The 6136-nt window shown below is 41.1% G+C and overlaps 1 pseudogene; it reads right to left on the minus strand.

The window, feature by feature from the left end:
• Positions 1–228: 228 nt before the first annotated feature.
• LOC119507280 lies at positions 229–741 on the minus strand (annotated as a pseudogene).
• Positions 742–6136: the final 5395 nt, after the last annotated feature.

A 6136-nucleotide genomic window follows, 5' to 3' on the forward strand; every position in this document is an offset into this window, starting at 1 on the left:
GTTACAAACCAAAAATACAATAGTACTGGCATTTATATTTACCCATGGAGTTACCCTCACCAGAGATCTTTATTTCTTCATGCAGCTGTGGCTTTGATATATTGTCAATTGTCCTTTCCTTTTAAACTGCAGATCTCTCCTTAGCATCTCTTGTAGGGCCGGTCTAGTGGTGACAAACTTTCTTAGCTCTTGTTTATCTGGGAATGTCTTAACCTTTCCCTCATTTTTTCAAAGGTGGTCATGTTCTCTCAAAAACAGTTCAGTTCTTCTATTGTTTACTCCAGACCCACTTTTATATGATTCAATATCCTTTTGTACTTATCCCACGAGATTCTCCCTTTCCCGTATGGCCATAAAGTTTGTTTTGGTTTTATGGAATTCATGTGTATAATTCTGCAATATGTTTCTGTGTCACTGTAATGTATGCATCAGTGCTGCATTCAAGGGGGGGACACCTGCATTGCTGGTATATTCTGCCATTTTATCATTTACTCCTATAAGCCTTGCCAAAATCTGTTCAATCTCAATTGCCATTGTTTCAAACATTCCATCTTGACTTGATCCATTTAAAAGGGGTCTTGTGTCAGAACTATACCTGTCACATCTTTCATCTCAGGCACTGCTGTGACTGTAACTTGTACATAGTTTACTGAAAGAAACCAGTTTCAGGTCAAGTTCATTTTCCAGCTGTCAAGCCTGTTTCCTGAGATCTTCCCAGTAGTTGCTGGTTCCTGCTGCCATCTTTGTTGTTCAATTCATGGGCTTTTGCTGATAATTTGGTGGATGATCAGGGACTTGGAAGGAACATGATTGGAAAATTGGTGACAAAGAAGTCTGGGGAAGAGGTATGTAGATAGACCTTTCTGAGTGGGCAAAAAACATGAAGATATTTGTGTCCCATGTGAATGCTCACCAGAGGGTGACTTCAGCAGAAGAAGATTTTAATAATCAAGTGGATAAGAGGAACTATTTGGTGGATACCAAACAGCCACTTTCCCCAGCCACTCCTGTTATTGCCCAGTGGGCTCATGAACAAAGTTGTCATGGTGGTAGGAATGGAGGTTATGCATGGGCTCAGCAACATGGACTTCCACTCACCAGGGCTGACCTGGCCACAGCCACTGCTGAGTGCCCAATCTGCCAGCAGCAGAGACCCACCCTCAGTCTGTGATATGGCACCATTCACCAAGGTGATCAGCCAGCGATTTGTTCTCACTGGAATACATACTCAGGATATCGGTTTGCCTTCCCTGCATGCAATGCTTCTGCCAAAACTACCATCCATGGACTTACGGAATGCCTTATCCACCATCATGGTATTCCACACAGTATTGCTTCTGACCAAGGAACCCACTTCACAGCAAATAAAGTGGGGAAGTGGGCACATGCTCATGGAATTCTCTGGTTTTACCATGTTCCCCATCATCCAGAGGCAGCTGGGTTGATAGAATAGTGGAATGGCCTGTTGAAGACTCAATTATGGTGCCAACTAGGTGGCAATACTTTGGGGCAGTGTTCTCCAGGAGGCTGTGTATGCTTTGAATTAGCATCCACTCTATGGTGCTTTTTCTCCCCTAGTCAGGATTCACAGATCCAGGAATCAAGGGGTGTTAACAGGAGTGGCACCACTCACTATCACTCCTAGTGATCCATTAGGAAAATTTTTGCTTTCTGTCCCTGCAAATTTAAGCTCTGATGGTTTAAAAGTCTTAGTTCCAAAAGGAGGAGTGCTTCCATGAGGAAACACAACAATAATCCATTGAACTGGAAGTTAAGACTGCCACCTGGTCACTTTGGGCTACTTATGGCTCTGAATCAACAGGCAAGGAAAGGGATTACTGTACTGGCTGGGGTGATTGATCCTGACTATCAAGGAGAAATAGCACTGCAACTATACAATGGAGGTAAAGAAGAGTTTTCCTGGAATACAGGAGATCCCCTAGGGCATCTCTTAGTATTACCATGCCCTGTGATTAAAGTCAATAGAAAACTACAATCACCCAATCCAGACAGGACTACCAATGGCCAAGAAACTTCAGGAATGAGGGTTTGGGTCACCCCACCAAGCTAGAACCATGACCAGCTGAAGTGCTTGCTGAGGGTAAGGGGAACATGGAATGGGTAGTGGAAGAATTAGTGATAAATATGAACTTATGACCACATGACTAGTTACAGAAATGAGGACTATGATGGCATGAATATTTCCTCCTTGTTTTGTTATGAGTATGTTTGTATTTGTCTGTAAAGCAAATAACTTTGCCTTCTTCTCTACCTTATCCCCTTATCATATGACATAAGCTGTATTGTTCATTTTGCAGTATTTAAGTTAAAGAAAATCTGTTTTAAGAGTTAACGTCACCTAAGGACTTGCACCCTATTTTGGAGAGATTTAGTGCATTTCTGGTTGTATGCAGGATAGCAGAGTATTGTTAGGCAAAATATATAACTGTTATTGTTCTCTACTTAGAGATAAACTATGGTTTAAGGTGATGTGTATAACTGCCAAGTTGACAAGGGGTGGACTGTGATGGTCAGGTTCATGTGTCAACTTGGCCAGGTGATGGTGTCCAGGTGTCTGGTCAAGTAAGCACTGGCCTAACCATAACTCTAAGGACATTTATGGCTCATTAATAAACCAGAAGGCTGGTTTATTAAATCATCAATTGACTGCAGCTGTGACTGATGACATCAACAAAGGGTGTGTCTTCAACAATGAAAGAATGCAGTCAGCTGGATTTAATCCAATCAGTTGAGACTTTTAAGTGAGACAGATAGAGAACCTTCACTTTTTCTTCGGCTGACCAGTGAAGCATTTCCTGAGAAGTTCATCGAAGTTGCCAGTTTGCTGCCTGAGGAGTTCATCGAACATCTTCATTGGAGTTGCCAGTTTGCTTCCTGCCCTACAGAATTTGGACTCATGCATACCCACAGTTGCATGAGACACTTTTATAAAATCTTATATTTATTGATATCTCTTGTTGATTCTGTTTCCCTATAGAATCCTAACTAATACAATGGGTTTTGCATATTTCTTCTTCAAGTTACTCCTTGGTATTAGTAGCTCAGATGGTGATGTTGTAAGGGGTTGTAATTTTGGGCTCAGCATCCAATCTGGGGGGAGATCCTTGGGCAGCAGGTGTGACATTCTGGTGCTTGGAGGGTTCCCTGGTCTGTGGTAGGATCCCAGGCAGTAATCAACAGGAATGCGGTAATCCACTGGGAAAGCTGTCGAGGTCTCATTCAGGAGACTGGCTTAGGGACGAGTTTGTTCAACCTCAGTAAGGCAACAGGAAGGCTCAGCCGGAAACTGAATTAAGAGAGCCAAGCAAACATATTGTGCTTAGTGGTAGAGTAGGGTTACATTTAGTGTTAGGCTAGGGATCAGCACAGCTCTAGTTCCCAGAACTCACCCAGTCACACTAGATACTGATTTTACTACAGGTCTCATTTGAGACCCTACCTACTGCCTCTTGGACAGGATGCATTTGAAGTAATGGGTAGGGCTAAGAGTACAGGTGGGTGGTGTTGGTGAAACTCAAAGGGTGACAGTGGTATGGTGTCAACAGAGATGAGGCAAGAGCAGTAACTTGGAGTCAGTCTATAGAAGGCCTTGCCTAAGGCCTTACTTGAGAGTGCCACACTTGTGGAACCAAATTAAATGGAAACTGAATATAGTGCTTTTTTAGTTACAATGCATTTTACATGTTTCATTCATATCAAAGGTATGGTAGGGAACTTTTAAACCAGGAAATTAACTCTTAGTTTTCTGTGTGTGGGTGGCACGCTTCATGGAAATTTTAGAGCTAGGCACAGTTTTTTGGGTCCTTTTATGGCTTTCTGCCTCTCTTCTGCACAGTGATCTTTCAATTTCAGTACATTCAGGGAAAATAAACTAATTTTAGTTTTAGCCTAATCAATGTACAGGAAGGAAGATCTGCTGTAATAACGTAATATGGTATAATCGTAAGTTTAATATATTTGCATCCTGCTTTGGGCATATATAATGATTTAAAAGATAGCTATGTGAAAATTCTATTGGAGAATAGTTACTAGCTTTACAAAATTTTCATCCTAACATTTCTGTAGAAAAGCAATTTCCTCTAGGACATTTAAAATCTGATCTGGTATACAAAGACTGCATTCACTCATGCATTTATCCTGATTAATAATCGAGGAGAATAATTAATGGGGATAAATGTAAATTTATGAGCTTATGTTTAAAACTGTCAATGTAAGTTCAGAGCTGAGTGGTCTGTTTTTTTTCAGCAGGTTAAGAGGTGAATATCTACTTGTTTTATTGACTTCAAGCTAAATATGAGGTATATAGTGATATAGATGCCAAAAAATGAGAATGCAATTTGAGCCTTAGTTACTAGAAGCTGAGGGTCCAGAATGAGAGGGTCAGGTATTCTGCACAGAACACATCTGGATACTGCCTGCCTCACTTTAATAGGGGACTGACAAACCCAGTGCCTCTAGACTGGGGCCCTGTTCTGGTTTGCTAATGCTGCTCATTACGCAAAATACCAGAAATGGATTGGCTTTTATAAAGGTGGTTTATTTGGTTACAAAGTTACAGTCTGAGGGCCTTAAAAGTGTCCAAGTTATGGCATCAACAAAATACCTTCATTGAAGGAAGGCCATTGGTGTCCAGGAAAACCTCTGTAAGCTGGGAGGGCACATGGCTGGCATCTGCTGATCCTGGGTAGAGTTCCAGCTCCTCTCTCAGTTACTGTACATTCTTCAAAATGTTGCTCTTGGGGCGTTTGTTCTCTCTTAGCTTCTCTGAAGCAAAAGTCTGCTTTCAATGGCCGTCCCCAAACCGTCTCTCTAAGTTGCTCTCCAAGATGTCACTCACAGCTGCTCCAGCATCTGGGCTGTGTGGCTCTTTTTAAAGTACTCCAGTGATCCAATTAAGACCCATCCTGAAGGGGTGAGGCAACACCTCCATGGAAAGTATCCAATGAAAGGTCTTACCCACAGCTGACTGAGTTACAGCTCCATGAAAACACTGAACCAAGACGTTCCAACCTAATCAGCACTAATACATCTGCCCCCACAAGATTGCATCAAAAAACATGGCTTTGGCGGGACATAATATATCGAAACTAGCACAGGCCCCATCACAGGGTGAAGAAATAAAGTGTTCTTAGCCTGAAGAAGAGGAGAGGATGATCTCTCCAAATATGGGAAGGGTTGCCATGCGGAAGCAGACTTGGGTTTTTTTTTTATACTTTCAGACTTAGAATTCAAGGTGGAAATCACAGGGAGGCAGTTATTCCTTTCTTACAATATGCCAAACAGTTTTTCAGGGGATCTGTGTATGGTAAGAGACTACTGGAGGCCTTACAGCCACCTTCCACTGACTGATTAGTCTAAATATATCTCATCAGGTAAGCTAATCAGCTATCATTATTTGTTATTTATACTTAAATATCATTACTATGTGTCCTGCACTGTTCTAAGCACTGTAAAATATCAACTCATATCATCCTTATTTTAACAACCCCATGAGGTAGCTATTTCCATCATTTTATAGATGTGGGAACTGAGGCACAGAAAGGTTGTTATTTGTCCAGTGCAACACAGTTAGTGGCAGCACCAGCATCCACATTTTGGCTGTTGACTTCTTTATTTTAGTAAAAGTGTCTTGGTGATTACATTACACTTGAATTACCTATGTAGTTGCTCCATTCTTAGAAACCTTTTTTGGCCGTTCTGAAATTTATTTATGATGATGTGACAATTACAAATTTTCTTACCTGAGAATAGTTTCTGATTCACCTGAATTCAAATATGCATGCTTTTCCTAGAAAACAAATTGAAGTGTTGCTTCATGCCCCTAATGGCCTAAATCATTTAAATAGTAATTTGGGTGATTAGGATACTTTAATTTTATCAGCTCAGCCCCCTCCCCTTTGTGAATTAAGTGAATTTTAAAGAGAAATGACACTTCTCACAATTGCTTCCTTCAAATCTATGTCATTTCTTACAATTGTACCATTTTCTATTGTACTCACTGACTTGGAAGAACTAGCTTGCTTTCCAAAATTTCATTTGCTGTCAGGGTAATCCCAGTACTGGAGAGTATGTGACTTACTCAACACAGAATGGTGTTTGCCATTCCTATGGCTCA

Source organism: Choloepus didactylus, chromosome 12, assembly GCF_015220235.1.
Source record: "Choloepus didactylus isolate mChoDid1 chromosome 12, mChoDid1.pri, whole genome shotgun sequence".
Classification (NCBI taxonomy): domain Eukaryota; kingdom Metazoa; phylum Chordata; class Mammalia; order Pilosa; family Megalonychidae; genus Choloepus; species Choloepus didactylus.